Source organism: Nuphar pumila, chromosome 6, assembly GCF_984573655.1.
Source record: "Nuphar pumila chromosome 6, dmNupPumi1.hap1.1, whole genome shotgun sequence".
NCBI lineage: Eukaryota > Viridiplantae > Streptophyta > Magnoliopsida > Nymphaeales > Nymphaeaceae > Nuphar > Nuphar pumila.
In genome coordinates this window covers 24,901,434-24,924,020 of record NC_143254.1, presented here as the reverse complement: position 1 = coordinate 24,924,020, position 22,587 = coordinate 24,901,434, and the positions used below count along the sequence as shown (strand labels likewise).

General features: G+C 36.6%; 1 protein-coding gene across 2 annotated transcripts in view; it reads right to left on the bottom strand.

Moving 5' to 3' along the window:
- The window catches only part of LOC149834393 (exocyst complex component 5-like), a 65,764-nt gene extending 44,335 nt beyond the window's left edge, over positions 1 to 21,429 (bottom strand). Inside the window, exon 1 of one of the 2 annotated variants that reach the window (XM_090011382.1) lies at positions 21,407 to 21,429. The gene's annotated coding sequence lies outside the window, so the exon portion shown is untranslated. Of the gene's footprint in view, positions 1 to 20,350; positions 20,809 to 21,406 lie in introns of those variants that run through there. The other variant, XM_090011381.1, reaches the window with a different exon arrangement.
- Between the last annotated feature and the right edge of the window lie 1,158 nt (positions 21,430 to 22,587).

Sequence of the window (22,587 nt, the reverse complement as noted above, 5' to 3'; positions counted from 1 at the left end):
TAGTTTGCCATTGTGATGGAAATGTGTTAGAGCCTTAGAGGAAATACCAACTATGGTTCTGGACAGAACAATTTACATCTGGTCTGGGGAAATCGATAGTTACCAAACAGGCACAATCAGATACAACAAGATGCATGGGAAGCTAGAAAAGAGCTGTCATAACAAATTTCAAAATGATGCAGGGCAGCCTGATCCTTGGAGATTCGTACTAAACCAAGAACAGGTGTAAAACCACCGATCCAAAACATACCTTCATCAACTCTTGCATATGAACCATGAATAAAGCAATTAATGGTGAAACAAAACACTGGAGTAATTAACAACTCACATCATTGCTTGTTTCTACAGGGAAGAAGAGAAAATCCATGGAACAGTGTGATTCTATACCATTTGAGATCGAACTTTGATATAGAGAACAAAGCTCATGACTCTTTCCATGACATACATTATATTTCTGTCATGGTTTTATTCCTCTCAACAACAAAACAAAACAAATTTCGCCAAAAAGAGTGCACAATATACTTCTAAATATTCAATTCATTTTCATTCTCCTTAGAAAGCCTAACAATAAAAAAGCACAGTTACTCAAATATAAAATATATTTCCAACCAAAACTAGAGAACTCTCAGATTCCAAAAGCATAGAGCTTACCATTCTACCCTAATGTAAAGCAGAACCTACATCATGGTCACAAATATCGACAATATTGTGATTTTTATCACAATAAACTATCATACCAAAAATAAACGTTTTAAATGTGGTATATTAAAAGCACAGCCATATTTTCATTTCTCACGATTTTATCACAATTTTTATTATAAAATACAATAATATTGCCGATAATAATTATAGAAAACATGAAAGCTATTTATCTAGTGCCCTCTTATGTGGAAGAAGAGAATTTGTAGTTAACAACTTAGCATGAGGGGTACCTCTGTAATAACACTTATGCTTCACACATCACAGTTATCAATAAAGAGAATCAACCCTTATATGCAGTTCCCAAGGGAACCAACTCTATACACAAGATGAAAATGGGGGAAAGGGAGACCTTTTGTATAACCACCTTATGGGGGTCTCCCTTTGTATAACCACCCTATGGGATCATTACACCTTTCCACAATCGATATGGAACTATAGTTGTCCCCATAACGTGGACACCAAGTTTAGGCCAACTTATTAAAACTATAACAAACAGGCAAGACTCTATCAATCATTTTCTCATATTTCTTTTAAACTATGAATGTGCTGATATTTTTCCGAGAAAAGCAACATTTTCAAATTGAAGAAATCCCAAGAACAAGATTTGTGACTCTGTTATATATATATATATATATATATATATTCTCCTTTTCTTATTAGATGTATATCTGAAAATAAAAAAGTAGATGTATATATATAGCCAGATATCAGCGATATTTTTGAAATATTGTGATATTATTGTTGTATTTTCAGCAAAAGATATAAAGGTAAAATATTATGATATTTTGAAAATATTACCAATTTAATTATATCACAATATTACAATGAGAATATCGCAATATTCTCATGATATTATCAATTATCTTTACTGTTTATATTTATTTTCTATATCTTAAATATGTTTTTCTTTTTTCTTTTACATTTTTTACTTATTTTTATTATATATGTATTTTATTATCTAAACATGATATTTTCTTACTTGTTTTTGTTATTTTTTTATTTTTATTTTTTTAAGACCCGAGATTTTCCCGAGACTTATCACCAAACCTATAATATCATGAGAAATAGCCTCGCCAAGATATAGCCAATACTGGTATTTGTGACAATGATATATAATATATATGTGGGTTAATGTTTGCTACCCTCATGGTTAAGGAATCGTCTAGTAAAACACTGCAATATTTTTAAGTTTTCAATGATTGTTGCACATCCGATACTCCATATGTGATCTACATGTTTGGGTTAGTAGAAATTAGTGCTTGGATCATGTTATTCCAACATGTGTGTAAGATTTTGCTGGGGTTGAAAAATCAATGGCCTACAATGTACCAAATCTTCAACCCTTATAAAATCTTATTTCTAAGATGAAAAACTACAATCTAATATTTGATTCATACTATTTTTTACCATTTTGAACACATCCATGGGGTTAGATTTGGTCAAAACAACCTCCCACTATGAGTTCCAACTAGGAGGTTCCTTACTCATGAGGTTACCAAATACTTTCCTTTATATATATATATATATATATATATATTGAATCTTTGATTCTTTGGACATATATATGTATATACTATTGAATCTTATATAATTATATATTATTGTATATTATGTGTTTTTCTTAATCGTTTTGTTTTGTTTGGCCTAGGACGACTAGTCCTGACTAGGCCTCTTAAAGGTCCGCCGCCTAGGCACCAACTAGCGCTTTTGACTATATAGAGGGGTGTGTTAAATTATGTTGTTTTGATATGCATATATATATATATATGTTGTAAACCGAAATACCCATCAAGGGTATTTCGGTACTTTCACTGTAATAGGCGTCAGCCCAATAGAGGCTGACAACCCTTTTTTATCCCCCTTTTATTTTCTTTCATTATTTCTTTTTTGTATTTTTTAAAGTTACTTTTTGGGTCATTGGGAGCAGCTCCAATATGACCGTTGGAGCTGCTCCTAATAGTCAGAATTCTGACCGTTGGAATTCTGACTGTTGGGAGCAGCCCAACAGTCACATTGGGCTGCCCCAACAGCCCCCTCTTGTTCTATAAATTGGCCTTGAAGGCCTTGTATCTTTGTATCACTCTCTTGAGAGATTATATGCAATATTAATTTTGCTAGACTTTTGTGTGGGTGGTTCGATGATTCAATCAAGCATTCCACTTGATTGAAAGTGTGTTCTTACATGTTCTTGCATGTGTATCGGATTCAATCCACTTCATTACATGGTATCAGAGCTTTGGTGTTCCAAAAGACGCTTGTTAGAAAGAAGGTTGTGATCAAAAGGAGGATCTTGGACTTGGGAAAATTTTGAGAGTCGCATTGGGAAGCGGACCATCTCCAAAAAGGCCTTGTATCACTTTCATCTTTTCTCTTCCACTCTTCCCCATCTTCTCTTGTTTTTTTATTCCCGCTTGTTGTATATGGAGAATGAAAGGGAAGTGATTGTCTCCATTCTTATACGCCTAAATGACACCAACTATGTAATGTGGGCATCCATAATTAAACATACAACAACAAACAACAAACAACAACTACGCCTTCATCCCAAAATCCATAATTAAACATAAGATATGGAAAAAAGGGCTTTGGGGGTTAGTTGACGGCACCGACAAGGAGCCTAAACTCATCCTTACAAAGTTGGAGAATGGAAAAGAAATTGCGCTTCAAGGAGAGGAAATGGCTAAAGTCATTTCCGAATATAAGAAAAAATGGAAAGAATGGAGGATGGGTCACTCCAAAATTATTGGATGGTTCATCAATAGTGTGGACATTCACAAATGTTCTAGTTTAGCGAAGTTTGACTTCACTAGTGATGCTTGGAAATACCTTAAAGACATGTATAGTCTTAAGGATATTGCGCATATATGTAATGTCCAAAATAAAGTAAGAACCATGATTCAAGGAGAGATGAGCATAAGAGAGTTCTGCAATGCTCTCTCTCTCCTTTGGGATGAATTGGCTCTTCTTGAGCCAAAGTGGCATTGCCCACAAGATGTTGAGCTCCGTGAAAATCAAATCAAAGTGGAGCATTTTTATCAATTCATAAATGAGCTTAGGCCCGAATTTGAAGGAACTAAGTTCACTCTTCTTCATAGAGGAGGGGTCCCTTCCATAGTTGAGACACTTGAAGAATTAACTATGGAAGAGAATAGGTTGAAAAGGCCATCCACTTTTAAGGATGAAGAATCCGTGCTTGCTATGTCAAAGCCCGAAAACCATACGAAGAGCACCTCATTTTGTAAGAAATGAGAATGGAAGGAACCCCAACAACTATGAAAAGAGGGGTGATCATGAGTCAAAGAAAGGTGAAAAAATTATTTGATATCATTTGTTATGAACTGGAACACATCAAACATTTTTGTCCCAAAAGAAAGAAGGAGGATTATAAAGAAGTCAAAAGAGTGACTTCGGTGGAAAGGAGTGAAGTAGACGACTCCAAATGCATCGGTTCGCTATCCTTGGCTCAATTAATGGAAGCATTGCAACCTATGTTTAAAGCTCAATATCCCTCTTATTCGAGAGTGGTCGTATCGACAAGTGACAACCATGGTAAGACCTCTTGGATCTTAGATTTCAGTGTTTCATTTCATATGACCCCTAATGAGTCTATATTGTCCGAATGCAAGTTTAACTCAAATGATTCTTGTGTTTCTACTGTCGATGGCACCTCTTTAAAAATCAAAAGTTTTGGCATTTATTAAAAAATACCTATATTTCACATACTAAATATTAGAGTAGTGTCAAAATTAAATTTAAACCTCTTATCGGTTTCTCAAATTGCGGACTATGGTTGCAAAATTGTTTTCTCATCTAATGATTGCCTAATACAGGATCTTCAGTCCGGGAAGCCATTTGGACAAGGTTATAGAAGAGGAGATCTCTATGTTATGGACAGTCTTGAATTGCCAAAACAATCTTTTTGTAATTTTGTGGAAAAGAAAGATGTAGGAATTTGGTACAAAAGACTAGGACATCCTAGTGTGACCAAATTACAATTATTTTCATTTCTTTCAAATTGTAAAAGGGAAAATTTTGTACGTGAAGATTGCATTCTTGGCAAAATGAAGTCTTTACCTTTTGGAACAAGACATCTTATAACTAAGAATCCATTTGAACTTGTGCATTCGGATGTATGAGGACATGCACCCATCATATCCAAAGGAGGCGTTTCTTACTATGTTGTGTTTGTGGACGATTTTAGCACACTCTTGGATATTCTTTTTAAAATACAAATCATTAGTATTTGATTGTTTTAAAAAATTTCATAGTTATATACAAAACCAATTTAAAACCAATATCCAAATTTTCAGAACTGATTCTGGGGGAGAATTTGTATCAAGAGAATTTAAAAATTATCTTGACACAAATGAGATTGTTCATCAAAAATCATGTCCCTATATCACTCAACAAAATGGTCTTGCTGAAAGAAAGCATACACACATTATTGAAACCACTAGAACTCTTCTAGTATTTAGAAATGTTCCAAAAAAAATTTGGGCTGAAGCTGCCCTTACGGCAGTCTACTTGATAAATAGAATGCCTTCAAAAAATATTGAAAACATTTCTTCTGTTGAAAAACTTTGTAAAATGTCTCTCGATTATAAAAGATTGAGGGTTTTCGGGAGCAAATGCTTTGTTCTTACCAACAAAAATGATAAACTTTCCCCAAAAGACATTCCTTGTGTGTTTTTGGGCTATGCCAAAAACCAAAAAGGATATAGGTGTTATGACATTAAAAGAAACAAGTTATATGTTTCTAGAAATGTTACGTTTCTTGAAAATGAAAGCGGGTTTACCAAAGATAATATCCAAGAGAGTTGTGATTATTCGTTGCTATTTGACCTAGTCAATGACAAGAGTGAATGTATTCATGAGAGTCAAAACATTTATAAGGCAAATGAGAATATGAGTAGAAGTCTTGACAATGTGGACCCACCTCACAATAATTTACAAAACCTATGCTCGTCGTACTGAAGATCACCCACAAAGTGCTTTAGAAAGATACTCTCAATGCCAAGAAGATTCTTCCAACCTTAGAAAATCCATAAGAATTTCGAAAGCTCCTAGTAGATTTGTATCATATGATTCCTTTGAACCTAAGTTTAGATCTTGCCTAATGGTCATTCACTCGAATTCTGAACCTCAATCATATCAAGAGGCAAAACACCGGCATGAATGGATTAAGGCCATGAACGACGAGTTGGAAGCACTAGAAAAGGCAAAAACTTGGGAGATCCAAACATTACCCAAAGGAAGAAAAACTATAGGATGCCGATGGGTTTACAAGGTAAAAATCAAGTACGACGGAACATTAGAAAGATATAAGGCTAGGTTAGTAGCCAAGGGATACACTCAAGAATATGTGATTGACTATGATGAGACATTTGCCCCAGTTGCTCGCATGACTACTGTTAGAACTCTCATTGATATAGCATCAATTAGGAAATGACTCATATTTCAAATGGACGTTAAGAATGTTTTTTTAAATGACAACCTAGATGAAGAAGTATACATGGATCCTCCTCCTGGTTTGTCTTTAGCACATGAAAAAATTCTCCGATTACGTAAGGCCTTATATGGTCTAAAGCAAGTTTCAAAGGCTTGGTATGATAGGTTCAGTGATGTGATGACATAACTTCATTTTAAATCTTGTTTTACTGATACTACATTGTTTGTTAAGTCTTCTAATATAGGAAAGGTGATTCTACTACTGTACGTAGACGATATGATAATCACTAGATATGATAAGCAGGGAGTTAACCATATCAAAGATGTGCTTAAAGCCAACTTTGATATAACAGATCTTGGGTTTTTACGATATTTTCTTGGAATAGAAGTTGCTTACTCAAATCGTGATTACTTTTTGTCACAGACCAAATATGCAGCGGAGATCATTGAAAGATCAGGACTCTCGGATGAAAAATTGGTTGATACTCCGGAAGTCATAAATGTCAAAATGAAGATAGATGATGGAGAGCCCTTGCAAGATCCAATGCCTTACAGACAAATGATTGGGACTTTGTCTTATCTTTCCATTACTCGTCCTGATATATCTCATGCTATTCATTCTACTCGTCAATTTCAGCATGCTCCCACTAAAGTACATATGAGTGTTGTAATGAGAATTGTTAGATATATTAAAAAATTTATTAACCTTGGCTTGTTTTTATCATTTGCTTCCTCACTAAAAGTCATTGCATATTCTGACTTTGATTGGGGAGGGGATGTCAATGATAGACGCTCAACCATTGGTCTACGTGTTTTTGTAGGTGATTCTCTAATCGCATGGCGATGCAAAAAACAGCAGAAGGTGTCGCTCTCCTCGACTGAAGCTGAGTATAGGGCCATGGCAACCACTACGTCGGAGTTAGTTTGGCTGAGACAACTTCTCAAAGATTTGGGGGTTCATACTGCAGAACCTTCAAAATTATGTTGTGACAACAAGAGCACTGTTTATATTGCAAGCAATCATACATTTCATGAAAGAACGAAACACATTGAGATGGATTGTCACTACGCTCGTGAAGAGTTTCTGCGAAAGACTATCACACTACCTTATGTTCCATCAGAATTCCAACTCGCAGACTTCTTCACCAAAGCGCTACCATCTCCCAGATTTCACTTCCTACTTGGCAAACTCTCGGTGGTTGTACCATGAGTTTGAGGGGGGGTGTTAAATTATGTTGTTTTGATATGCATATATATATATACACATATGATGTAAACCGAAATACCCATCAAGGGTATTTCGGTACTTTCACCGTAATAGGCAGCCCAATAGGGGTTGACAACCCTTTTTATCCCTTTTTTATTTTCTTTCATTCTTTCTTTATTGTATTTTTTAAAGTTACTTTTTGGGTCATTGGGAGCAGCTCCAATATGATTGTTGGAGTTTCTGACTGTTGGGAGCAGCCCAACAGTCACATTGGGCTGCCCCAACAGCCCCTTCTTGTTCTATAAATTAGCCTTGAAGGCCTTGTATTTTTTTATCACTCTCTTGAGAGATTATATGCAATATTAATTTTGCTAGACCTTTGTGTGGGTGGTTCGGTAATTCAATCAAGCATTCCACTTGATTGAAAGTGTGTTCTTACATGTGTATCGGATTCAATCCACTTCATTACAGGGTGAACATTGGAGCCCAACAGGGATATCAACCTGACAATTACTTGGTTGGGCTCAGCCCAATATTGTTGGGGGCTCGGGTATCAATAACCTGCCTGATACCTTAAGAGTAGGATACGTATTTTGAGTGGGGTTGGAGCAAGGCAACCCAAGAGCCACAAAAAGTCCAATGTTTTTTTGCAAGTGCCCTCAATTTGTAGTTTTTTGAAAGGTCTTACTTCTCCTCCCTAATCAATATGGGACTAACCCCAGCCAACAAACTTTTTTAATGCTACGTTTAAAAAGTTAAAGAAACATGTCAATGCTCCTTCCTTTCTAAGAAAGATAGAGAAGATGCATTTATATGAGAGAGAGCAATTATAGTAACCCTTTACAAAAGAAAACTTTACATTTTCTCATGCAATCAATGCATGATGCATGTAAATCGAACATCACGAGAAAATATTCCCATATCAATGGGTTGAAGGGAGTGGAGAGATCTCTATTGACTATAAAAAAGAAGAGATATACTTATAAAATATAAAATTCAAATATATAATCAGGTATAAGGGCCTGACTGAGGCAACTTTGATACTCAAGCTTGAAGCCTTTAACTGATAATATATCAGGTCGGTTGGAGCCAACATTTATTGGGCTTGGCTTTCATATTGGAGACTGAGCATTGTAATGAAATATGCGGAAAAGAAATGTATGTCCTACAATGGACATTCACACATAGAAATCAAAGAACAAGTCCAAAAGAGGACATACACAAAAGCCAATAATGGCTAGAAAGCATAAAATCTTATAAATGCACAAAAGGGCTTGAAGAAGCCACACATTACAAAGGGGGAGACCCCACTTATTTATAGGCAAGAGAGGAGTGAGAGAGGGTTTAGAGAAAAGAGAGAAAAGGCACCATTGGGAGACCCAACAAGGTGTCGTTGGGCTCCCAACGGTCACAATTGTGACCGTTGGGGGCCCAACTACTCCTTGTTGGGGCCCCCAATGAAGGTGCATTTAATGCACAAAAAAGAAAAAGAAAAAATAAGGAAAAAGGAAAAAGAAAAGAAAAAGTAAAAAAAGGAAAAAGACTATACTGCCCCTATTGGGCGATTTTACAGAAATACCCCTTATCGGGTATGGGTGAATATATTTATATATATATATATATATATTTATATATATATATATAAATATATTGATTACATGTATATTTTAACACCCCCCCTCAAGCTTTACGGGGATACAACCGAAAGCTTGTTGAGAAGAAACATGAAACGAGGAGTAGCAAGAGCTTTAGTGAAGAAGTCCGCCAACTGGTACTCGGATGTGACGTAGGGCAGTGCTATGGTTCCTTTTAAGTATTCATCTCGAACATAGTGGCAGTCCATCTCTATGTGTTTAGTCCGCTCATGGAAGGTGTGATTGCTTGCAATGTAAATGGCGCTTTTGTTATCACAACACATCTTCGAAGGAGTGGAGATGATTACGCCCATATCATTGAGGAGACTTCTAAGCCATACAAGCTCCATGGTTGTAGTGGCCATTGCACGATATTCCGCTTCAGTTGAGGATAATGACACCTTTTGCTGCTTCTTGCATCTCCAAGAGATCATAGAGTCACCTAGGAAAACACAAAAACCTGTAGTTGAGACTATCATTAGGGTTTCCTCCCCAATCAGCATCAGTATAAGCAATTAAATCAAGAGATGATGAAGAGGAAAGAAAAACTCCCTTAGTTATGGTGTTTTTAATGTATCTGACTATTCTTAAGACTGCACTCATGTGCACAGATGTAGGTACATGTTGAAACTGACTGACTGAGTGAACTGCATGAGCTATGTCTGGCCGAGAGATGGATAAGTAGGTCAGGGCCCCAACAAGTTGCCGGTAGGGAGTAGGATTCTCGAGAAGTGTTCCATCTTCCAACCTTAACTTTGCATTGATGACCTCAGGGGTGTCTGCCTTCTTATCATCGGAAATTCCAGATTTGGAACAAATGTCAGCAGCAAGTTTTATCTGAGAGAGAATATACCCTCGGGGAGAGTAGGCAACTTCAATACCTAAAAAATATCTTAAGAAACCAAGGTCAGACATATCAAAATTTTCTTTTAAAACTTTCTTAATATCATGGATTCCTTGTTCATCACTTCCAGTGATGATCATATCATCAACATATAGTAGTAGAATCACTACTGAAGATCCTGCACTTTTCACAAACAACGCAGTGTCAGTATAACATGAACGAAAATTCAAACTAGTCATTACACTGCTAAATCTGTCATGCCAAGCTTTCGGAGCTTGTTTTAACCCATATAGTGCCTTTTTTAGTTTAAGAATTTTGTTTTCACCAATAGATACTCCCAGTGGAGGATCCATATAGACCTCTTCACTTAATTCGCCATTAAGAAATGCGTTCTTAACATCCAATTGATAGATAGGCCATTTTTTAACGGATGCAACTGCAATAAGAGTCCTAACACTAGTCATTCTAGTTACGGGAGCGAAGGTTTCTTCATAATCTATTCCGTACTCTTGAGCATACCCTTTGGCTACCAACCTAGCTTTATAACGTTCTAATGACCCATCACTTTTAGTTTTAATTTTGAAGACCCATCTACATCCAATAGACTTCTTTCCAGTGGGTAATGAAGTTATTTCCCAAGTTTTAGCCTTTTTAAGGGCACTAAGTTCTAGTTTCATGGCTTCAACCCATTGAGGAATGTTTTTGGCTTCATTATAGTGTGAGGGTTCATGATAAGAGTGTAATGCAATTAGGCATGCCCTATATTTAGGTGTTAGGGACTCATAGGAAACAAACCTATTTGGTGGATTGGAGATCCGGCTAGATCTCCTTAAAGAGGTTTCTTCTATGTTGGAACTTTGAGAATATTTTTCTAATGCACTAATGGGAGTTTCTTGACCACGCCTAGCATAGGTTTGAATTGACCTATTTTCAACATCATTACTTCCATTTTCAACATTACTAAGAGGAGTATCCTCTAAATCATTAGAAACATCCTCAACGTGGGGAGTCACATCTTCTTGAGAGAGAAGATCAAATAAGAAAGCATATTCGCTTTCATCAATATCTTTATTTTTCTCAAAACCGTTCTCATTTTCTAAAAAGGTAACATCTTTGGATACATATAGTTTGTTGCTTTTGGGATCGAAGCACCTAAAACCCTTTTGATTTTCTCCGTATCCTAAGAACACACATTCGATAGCTTTGGGAGATAACTTATCTCTTTTATGTGTAAGGACAAAACACTTACACCCAAAAATTCTTAATCTATTAAAATCGGGTGTTCTTTCAAAAAGTTTTCATATGGAGATATATTTTGTAGAGATGAGGATATCATCCTATTTATCAAATAGGTAGAGGTTAAGGCGGCTTCGGCCCAATAGCATTTTGGAATTTCTTTGGAAATGAGAAGAGTCCTAGAGGTTTCCAAGATATGTCTATGCTTTCTTTCGGCTAGACCGTTTTGTTGGGGAGTCCTAGGACATGACCTTTGATGACAAATTCCATTGGTTTCCAAATATTCTTGAAATTCATTTGATAGATATTCTCCACCGGAATCGAATCGAAGAATGGAGATATTAGTTGAAAATTGATTTTTGACAATCATATGAAATTTTTTGAAAAAGTTAAAGACTTCGGATTTTAGATTGAGAAAATATATCCACACATATCGAGTGAAATCATCAATGAAAGTAACATAATATGAGTATCCTTCTTTTGATATGACCGGAGAAGGACCCCACACATCCGAATGAACTAGTTCAAAGGGTCTTTTTGACACAAATGTTCTCTTTGGAAAGGGGGTGGATTTCATTTTTCCAAAAATACAACTCTTACAAACAAAATGTTTCTCATTACAAAATTTTTTTCCAAAAGGAAAGAAGTACATTTTTGAGAAGCTTGGATGTCCAAGTCTTTGATGCCAAGTTTCTATATTTTTATCTTGGACATGATTACAAAATGAGTTAGTAGGAAGTTTCAAATTGGTCATGTAGTAGAGATCTCCCCTCCTATGGCCTTGCCCAATCCGCTTCCCGGACTGGAGATCCTGTATAGAGCAATCTTGGGTTGAGAAGGAGATTTCACATCCATGATCACATATTTGAGAGACAGATAAAAGATTTAAATTAAGTTGAGGTACTACTCTTACATTTGGCACAAAAAAATCTTTTGAAAAATCTAAGGTTCCAAAACTTTTAACTTGTAAAGAGGTACCATCGGCGGTGGAAACATAGGAATTTTTGGAGTTGCTACATACATTGGATAGTCCATTTTCAATAGGGGTCATATGAAAAGATGCTCCAGAGTCAAGAATCCAAGAAGGCGTACCTAGAGGAGAAGAAGAGGCAATGGCGGCTCCCGAAGTTGATGGTGACTTGAGTAGGATTTGAAGTGCTTCGGATAGTTGAGCAAGGGAGAAGGACTCTTTCCCTTTCATTGGCTCCTCCTTCTTTTGCGGGATTTCTTCACTAATAGCAACTTTACCTTTTGGAGGTTCATTTATCTTTGGACAATTAGGTCTTATATGACCCGGTTCTTGGCAATGATGGCAAATGGCTTTCCTATAATTGCCATTATAGTTATTTTGCCTCCCAAAGTGTGGAGGCTTGTAGGTTTTCATATGATTGCCGGGTTTAGTCACGGCAAGAACTTCATCTCCTCCTTTAATCATACCAAGACGTGTTTCCTCTTGGCATATTTCGGCTATTGCATCTTCCAAAGGAAGTGGTTTGGATCTATGAAGGAGGGAGGACCTCACTTGTTCATATTCGGGCCTAAGCCCATGTAAAAATTGGAAAAAGTGTTCTTTCTCCATTTGTTCTCTTCGCATTTCCACATCTTCACTTGATACCCATTTAGGTTCAAGAAGAGATAACTCATCCCACAAAGGGCCAAGAGTGCTATAGTAATCTCTTACACTCATTTCACCTTGCTTAATGGTACGAATTTTCTCTCGGATAAAGAATTGACAAGCAAGGTCTTTTTGGGTATACATACCTTTCATAAAGAACCATGTTTCATTTGCTAGGCGGAATTTAGCAATGTTGGTGCAAATCTTTAGCTCCACGTTGTTCATGAACCATGCAAGAATTTTTGCATGCTTACTTTCTCAATCTTCAACCTTGGATTGGTGATCTTCAATAGCCTTCATGCGAGCATTTCCTTCTAGGGCTTTTTCTTGATCACCATCTATTTTCGTAAGTTGAAGTTGAGGTTCCCTAATGGTGCTCATAACGTATCCCCAAAGCTTTTTACCTTTGAGGTTGTTCTCCATGGCGGCGGCCCACATCATGTAGTTAGTACCATTGAGCTTGAAGGAGAGATCAATCTTTTGTTCTCCTTCCATTATATAATCAACAATGGAGGACAAGCAAAGAGAGATAGAACAAGACAACTAGCAATATGAATCAAGAGCACAACCAAGGCTTTGATACCATGTAATGAAATATGCGGAAAAAAAATGTATGTCCTACAATGGACATTCACACATAGAAATCAAAGAACAAGTCCAAAAGAGGACATACACAAAAGCCAATAATGACTAGAAAGCATAAAATCTTATAAATGCACAAAAGGGCTTGAAGAAGCCACACATTACAAAGGGGGAGACCCCACTTATTTATAGGCAAGAGAGGAGTGAGAGAAGGTTTAGAGAAAAGAGAGAAAAGGCATCATTGGGAGACCCAACAAGGTGTCGTTGGGCTCCCAACGGTCACAATTGTGACCGTTGGGGGCCCAACGACTCCTTGTTGGGGCCCCCAATGAAGGTGCATTTAATGCACAAAAAAGAAAAAGAAAAAATAGGGAAAAAGGAAAAAGAAAAGAAAAAGTAAAAAAAGGAAAAAGACTATACTGCCCCTATTGGGCGATTTTACAGAAATACCCCTTATCGGGTATGGGTGAATATATTTATATATATATATATATTTATATATATATATATAAATATATTGATTACATGTATATTTTAACAAGCATGACCCATTATGCACCGAGTACCTGAAAACCCTACATGTATTCAGCCCAATGCCCACCCCTAATTAACACTAATAGGAATTTGATACTTCCTATAAGCCACCAACAAAATGATCTATAATACAGTGACCATATTGGCTTAGGTTATTTTTCGCTTGATCTCTTGGTAACGACATTTGTTCCTCCAACTAAATGGGAGTCTAACCTGCAATACATCGGTTAAGATAGTACATCTCCAACAGTTCCAACTATCTTATTCACATCAGGGATGCAGATCTCCACCCATGGATGTCATGATTTTTCCTATTCATGACCAGATTCCATCATAATGGGTTCTTAATATTTAAAATTGTCAGAACCAGCGACATTATGAGGTTTCAATAAATTTCATTACTTACAAACATAAATAATGAAGTTTTTTTTTACATGCATACTCTGGCTTAGGTACGAAAAATACCGCATTGTGTCATTCAGCATTGTACAGATATAGATCAACCAATAACAAACTAACGGTTGAAAATAAAACCAACTAGTTAGTTAACAAGGCAGACGTGTCATATGAAATTGAATATGTTTTCCAATTGAAACTCAGTTCTAATCACATATGCAATTCTATAAAGTGAATGTGCATCACTGCTTCATCCTTGTGCTACTCCCTCCAGACAGCTTGTAGGATCAAAAGGAGAAACACCATCATCAATCTTCATTTTATATCCTACTATAGCAGGGGTTTCGCAGACCTTTTCATCTGTAATACATGCCCTGTCAATGATCTCAGAAGCAAGCTTAGTTTGCGATAAGAAATACCCTCTATGAGAGTATGCTACTTCAATGCCCAAAAAATAAGTTAGAAAACTCAAGTCAGACATTTCAAATTTATTTTTCAAAATTGATTTTATACTCTTAACCCCGTTAGAATCGCTGCCAGTGATGAGCATATCATCCACATATAACAGTAAGATCACAATCCCTGCATTGGATTTTCTAACAAACAAAACAGTGTCAGTAAAACAGGAAGAAAAACCATTTTCTATCATTACAGAATTGAACCTAGCATACCAAGTCTTGGGGGTTTGTTTTAAACCATAAAATGTTTTTCGAAGATAAAGCACTTTCCCTTGGAGAGTCTCCGTTCCTGGAAGAACATCCATATAAACTTCTTCATTTAGATCTCCATTTAGAAAGGCATTTTTAACATCCATTTCATAGATGTTCCATTTGTTAATTGAGACAATAGTTATAAGACATCGGACAGTGACCATTCGAGCTACAGGAGCAAAGGTTTCCTCGTAGTCAATACCATATTCTTGACTATATCCCTTTGCAACCAATCGAGCTTTATATCTCTCAAGAGATTCATCACTCTTAATCTTAACCTTAAATACCCATCTACACCCTATTGTTTTCTTATTTTTAGGAAGGTCTTGAAATTCCCACGTTTTTGCTCTTCTCAGAGCTCCAAGTTCATTTTCCATTGCAACTATCCATTCAAGACACTTACGTGCTTCCTCAAAGTTTCTAGGTTCTATGTAAGAGTGAATGACACTAAGACAGACTCTATATTTAGGTGAAAAAAAGTCATATGAGACGAACCTAGAGGGAGTTTTTCTACTTCTTTCTGTTCTACGAAGGTTTTCCTCATTTTGATGAACCTAAAGGTGTTTCTATCTCTATGAATATAGGTGATGGGATCTCTAGGTGGTCCTTCATCAATATGTTGATGAGATGGGGAGATCAGAGGAATGATTTCCTCGGTTTCAATATCACTTGAGTCATTCTAATTTGACTCATCATCACTAGAATCATCGTCTTTAACTAGTAGATCAGATAGAAAGGAATAATCTACAATATCATCATGAGATTCAAGACTTTCAAAGCCACTGAGATTTTCCAAAAAACTCACATTTCTGGAAACATACAATTTGTCATTCTTAACATCATAACAATGAAAACCCTTTTGGGTTTCAGAATATCCAAAAAAGGCACAAGGAATGGCCTTTGGAGAAAGTTTGTCATCTTTATCAGTAAGAACAAAACATTTACATCCAAAAACCCTTAACCTGCTATAATCAGGTTCTTTTTCGTATAATTTTTCAAATGAGAAAATCTTATTTAAATTTTTTGATGGAAGTCTATTTATGAGATAGACTGAAGTAAGAGTTGCATCAGCCCAGAGTTTCTTTGGAATATTTTGCGAAATGAGCAAGGTCCTAGTTGTTTCAATGATATGCCTATGTTTTCATTCAGCTAACCCATTTTGTTGAGGAGTTTTTGGACAAGATTTTTTATGGAGAATACCAAAACTTTCAAGATAACCCTTGAATTCGTTTGAGATGTATTCACCTCCAGAGTCAGACCAAAGAATTTTTAAACTTCCATTTAATTGATTTAAAACTATCATATGAAAAGTTTTAAATGTTGAAAACACTTCAAGTTTATGTTTAAGAAAGTATATCCAATAAAACCTTGTGTAATCGTCCACGAAAATCACATAATATGAGAATCCTCCTTTAGATATCACAGGAGCCGGACCCCATACATCGCAATGAACAATTTCAAAGGATTTTGTCGTAAACATGGATCTTTGGGAAAAAGGTAGACTTTTCATCTTCCCAAGAATACATTCATTACATAAAAAATATCTTTTACAACAATGTTTAATAAAGGGCAAGTAAGAGATTTTAACAATGTTAGGATGTTCCAATCTCTTATGTCATACATGAATATCCTTGTTTTGAACAACGTTACAAAATTGATTCTTGGGAACTTGGAGAAAATCAACGTAGTAAAGGTCTCATCTCCTAAAGTCTTCCCCAATCAACCTCCCGGACTGGCGATCCTATATCCAACATTTATCAAACAAGAATTTTATATCGCAACCATGGTCTGAGAGTTGAGAGACAGAAAGTAAATTTAAATTTAATTTTGGTATAAGGCAAATTTTTGAAACAAAGAAATCTTGTTTTTCAAAATTGCTTATTCCTTTAATTTCAAGCGGTGTTCCATCAGTAGTTGAGACAAAAGATGGAAGAGAATTTTTAGAAAAATCGGAAGGAGAACAAGCACTTTGGGTCATGTGGAAAGAAGCACTGGAATCTAAAAGCCAAGATGTCTAATCGGGAGGAGAAGAAGTTGACATAGCAACTCCAGAAATGGCTCCCTTGAGAAGAGGTTGTAAAGCTTCCACAATTTGTTGAAGAGAAAGAGACTCATTTGATGATGATGGTCGTTCCTCCGGTTGGGATGTCATAGCCATCGCAATAAATTTTTTTCATTTAGGGCAAATGGGTTTAATATGCCCCGGTTCTTTACAAAAGTGGCAATTTAATTTGCTATAGTCTCTTTTGTCATATCGATTGTTTCCTCCTTGACCTTGATTCTTGAAGTGAGGAGGTTTGTAGGCCTTCAAATTATTCCCCAATCTTGACACGGCATTTACTCATTCACAATCTTCTTGAGTAGAAGAGGTAGCAAGAATGCTAGGGTTACTCTTACTAATCCCCATACGGGTTTCCTCACCACTTAACTTAGTGATAACATCTTCAATTGAAAGAGATGTGAAGGCGGAGAGAAGGGAGGACCGAATTTGTTCAAATTTGGGTCTAAGACCATTTAGAAAAATTGAAGAATTGATCTTCCTCTAGTTGTTTGTGCCTTAATTCAATCGCTTCTCCACTCCATTTTGGTTCAAGCATAGCTAGCTCATCCCAAATAGAAGATAATTCGGCAAAGTATTCCCGAATAGTCATTTCATTTTGTTGAAGGGTCAACGCCCTTTTTTAGAGATAGTACTTGTGTGACAAATCTCTTAAAGTATACATTTTTTCAAGATATAACCAAGCTTCGGAGGCTTTTTTGAACTGGATGATGTTGGCATTTATCTTGGTTTCAACGGATGAAAAAATTCAATACAAGATCTTGAAGTTCTGCATCCCTCATTCGTCATGCTTTCTTGAATACTCTTCAAGAGCCTTTTGTCTTTCTTCCCCTTCAAGGATCTTAATATCCCCCTTTTCAACGATTGTAATTTTTATTTCGGGTTCCGGTATCGAACCTTGAACATACCCCCAAAGCCCCTTTCCTTTAATATGGGCTTCCATATTACCGGCCCAAACATGATAATTTGAACTATTAAGTTTAAACCCGAGAGAGAAGTGGGAGTCCTTTTCGCCGATTAGAGAAGATAAAGGTTGAAAAATAATACGTACCTCAAAAGATTTACAAGTCCTTCTTGACACAAGAGGCTTCTAAAATATTGCCCGAAGAAGGTGATCCACTTCAAACTCCAATATCTTGAAGGCACATTTTTCGAGGTACTCAAAAATGAAGAAATGCACGATCCTCCTTCAATGAGGCTCTGATACCATGTGAAAGTGTCTCCTAGGAGATAATACGCATACAAGCACAAATACTTCACAAAAGATGTGCACGAAGGCACTCACACAACACTTGAACAAATACGCACAAAAGCGTAAAAATATCAAGCATGCACTAAGGCATATATTTAATATAAAAGAGCAAATGCTTGAGACTCTCAAGCTTAAGAATTTACAAGGGGGAACACCCTTATTTATACTTACAAAAAGAGCAACATGGGGGGCTCCCAAAGGAGTCGTTGGGGAGCTCCCAAAGAAGTGTTGGGGAGCCCCCAACGGTCACATTTGTGACCGTTAGGGGGCCCCAACGACTCTATTGGGAGGCCCCCAATGTGAGGTTATTTCAAATAATAAAAAGAAATAAAATAAGAAAAGATAAAAAGAGAAATTATAAGCATAATTCCAAGTGGAATATGCATAAAAGGTAAAATTACAGAAATACCCTTTTTGGGTATTATAATCAAAAAATATACATATATTTATATATGTATAGAGATACGTATACATACATACATGGTATATATGTATATGTATATCTATATATAAATATATATATATATATATATAATTACAATTTTGAGATACACAATTTAACACTAATCACATATGCAATTCTATAAAGTGAATGTGCATCACTGCTTCAACCTTATGCTGCAACAGTTACTAAATTATCCTAAAGGTGTCAGGTCAAATGAGAAAACTGAACCATTATAAAAAGAATCATTTAAACATGCACTAACATTAAACCTTTAGGGAGAGAAAAAAAGAAAAACTGAAGGAAAAACTCAAATGATTTACAACAGCAACAAAAGAAAAATCGCTCTGCTTCTTCCCAAATGAAATACAAGGGAAACTTTGCATTCAAATTACCATATAGAGAAATCAACAACAATGAGATTCTCAGTGTTCTTCCTTTTTAATAAGCAATCACGTTCAGCAGTTACTCTTTATCACCTAAACCAGAATTTTAGAAGAAAAAAAAAACTCTCTCTGATTCAAATCCCCTCTTAACCCAAATTTCATCTCAAGATCAAAGGCCAAAGACAAGGCACGAGAAAGAAAATCAATAGAGAAGACCGATACAAAACCTAACCCTAATCCAACACTGGCCCTAAGCATTTAGAGGTTGGGTCCTTGGCAGAGAAGAAGACCCAGATGCATCCCTGAAACCTAAGGACATGATCCGGACGTTCTGGCCACAATCAGGATGGCAATTGCTTCTCTGGTGAGGCCAGCAACAAGTAAAGACAGGGGAAAGTGTTAACTTAATGGCAGAGATCGCTGGGTCCTAGTTGTGGCTGCACCGGATTCCAGTGAGGAACGAGAACGGGAAGGAGTGGTTGGGAAATAGTGCAGAGGGTATTGCCAGTTGGGTGTAGTGAAGGTTCCACATATCCAAAAGAAGACGGCTCGGATACTGATCATACCAAAGGCGACATGCAAGCGGAAGTCAAGCTGAGCTGCCGATCCTGGGTTGTTCAAGCTCGGCTCGACTAGCTGAACCTTTGCTTAGGCTCGACTCCAGCCAGACTCGAGCTTCACAAGCCATGCAGGAGCTCAGCTTGTTAAGTTACAGAGAAGCCCGAGCACGGCTTCTCGGCTGAGCACGGCAACTCAAACAAGCCAATCTAAATCAAGCAAGTATCGCAGAAACAAAATCGAGAACAACATGAATTCACGCCAAGTTATTGCACAGAGATCCAGCTGAATCAAGCACGAAATTTTCCAATAAACAAAAGAAAAAACTTTCCTCTTAATCTACGGAAAAGAGATCCCGGCATAAGCAAATCCCTAGATGGTGAAAAGCATCTCGCAAAACCAGAAAAATTACAGAATCAAACATTAATCGTCCCGATAATGACGAAGAAGGAAACCCTTCTCCTCCAACGGAGAACGAAATCAAGCCAAAACACAGAAAATCTATGTCTATTCACATGCACTCGCGTACAAAATCAAACAAGATTTCCCCAATAACAACAACCAAAAGAGATACATCCCACCCACCCCCCCCTCCAAAGGAAAAACGAAATTAGGATAAAAGAAGATCCCCGGATTCCTCTAGGAACAATACCACACCCTAAACCAGAAGAAATTGAAAGCAATAAGAGAGGCCAGGAACTCAAATCGCGATCAAACACAACCGAGAGAGAGAGAGAGTGCTCACCGGAACGTTCCCGGCGTTCCCGTTGCTGCGAAGCAAGGAGAGAGAGAGAGAGAGAGAGAGAGAGAGAGAGAGATGAATTTTTTATTTGGTATCACGATAACAGCCCCAAGTTTTCTGTAAAGACATTTTAGGACCCATGTTTGCCGATGAAACCGTCATATCTGAGGGGGAAAATCTCATAATTAAAATAAAATGTTACACATGAGAAGTTCTCGGTTGAAAATTCTTCATACTTCAAAATTTTTCTCTTATTTGCATGACCGTTTAGAAGCCAGAAAATAGAAAGAGTAAAAAGTAGGAAAGAAAAAATCATAACTTTTTAAATTGATCTAAACTACAAAAAATTCTAAAAAGTATGATTTCTGATAAGGTAACCATTCACCCATAACACATCTCATTTTATGAGCTGCCTCCATCTTTATCTTCCTCCTACTTACCACCATCTTCAGGTCTCTCATTTTTCTCGCATCTTTTCACTTTTTTTTCTCATGATACACAAACAAGCAAAAAAAAAAATCAATTGAAAAAGTGATCGTATCAAAACTTATTATAATCAATTTTTTTTCCTATGATCGTTTTTCTTGCTTCCAAACGTGCCCTTACCTTAGACAATTGCTATGAAAAAATGTCGGATCAAGTTGTCTCTCACGTGAGAAAAACGAATTGAGAAAAAGTGAGAATCTTTCACTATTGGCATCATACAACGTATCATATGAGAAAAATGAACAGAGAAAATCTGAGAAAAATTGTCACTATCGGCATTACGCACCATATCTCAAAATAAACCGATGAACATATTGGCAGTAGAAAACGCATATAGCAGAGCTCACTACCAACGTCATCAATCAATCAGACGCTGCAATTTCAGATCAACTTGTACATGAAGCCCTTATCAAACTGCTAGGATTAACTATTTTCAGCGTAATTCATGAGAGAATCATGTTTGATAATAATCGGTCACTGTTTTTTCCCATTGCTGATACATGGGAACGACGCCCCAATCTCTTCCCATCAAGAGATACATACATACAGAGAGAGAGAGAGAGAGAGAGAAACCTTGGATCGGTGGGTTAACGGCAGCCCTCTTCTGGAAATACAAGATGTCTTGTGGTGGATGATGAAGGAAAAGGGGGGCAGGGGAGAAAGGGTAGTTGGCAAACGAGGAGGGTAAAGTGCGAGGGATGGGAGAACGGGTGGGTGGGGTCAGGAAGTGGGTAGGAACGAACAAAATATGATCATTTTTCGTATGAAAATTTTCTCCATCTTGAGAAGGCATTCGTTACATTCTCACTCAACAAGGGAGCCTCTTTACTTCGAAAAAAGAGTCACTCTGGAGGGAAGTGCTAACCCAATTTGATAGGAAAACTGTTTCTTTTGCATTTCTTATGTGGGTCCCACCATAAGGTTTCTCGTAGACATATCTGTTTTACCCTTTGTAGGAAAGTGGGAGTAATTTTTGCTTCTCCCGTCGGTAAGAAACACTCTAGTGAAAATATTTTTTTTTTCTGGCATGTATGTCGGATTTTATGAGAGTTAAAAATTCGGGGTATGAACCCATTTTGACAGAAAAAAACTGTTTTTTTTTTCAGTTATCATGTAGGTCCACCATAGCTACTAAAAGTTTTGTGCTACAAGGTTAAACTCACTTTTTTCAAGCTCGCTTCATAAGTGGGAACCTTTTTGCTTCTCCCAAATAAGAAGAAGCTTTGAGAAGCCCGCTTCCAAAATATGGGAAACTCAATTCTCATTAGCAAGAGGCCTTATTCCTCATTTCCAAAATCGATTCGCTTTGGTTTCTTTGAAGTTTTTCTTTCACTTTTTTGTCACTTTTCACTCACTTATTACATCTTTTCTATTATAAATTATATATTTCTTATAACAAGCTTGTATGTGGGATTTATACCGTATTAGATTTGTGTTCATGTCATTTCTTATATGCTTATGCAGGCACTTTATATTGTTTTATGTGTTCTCTTTTCATTTTGGGTGCACTTGATTAATTGATAATTTTATCCAGCTTCACACTACTTTTTAGCACTCATTTTCCCGTTTTCACTTCACCCACAGCTTTTTTATCCATTTTGTTTCCTAGTAACTATGTGTCTAGCTACATAATTCTCATATCTGTTCAACCTTTGTAGAAAAGAACAGGAAGTAGTGTTTGCTGCCTTCACGGGGGTAAGAACCCGTAAGATTTTATAAGAGTTGAAAATTCAATGGCTTACAATGTATGAAAT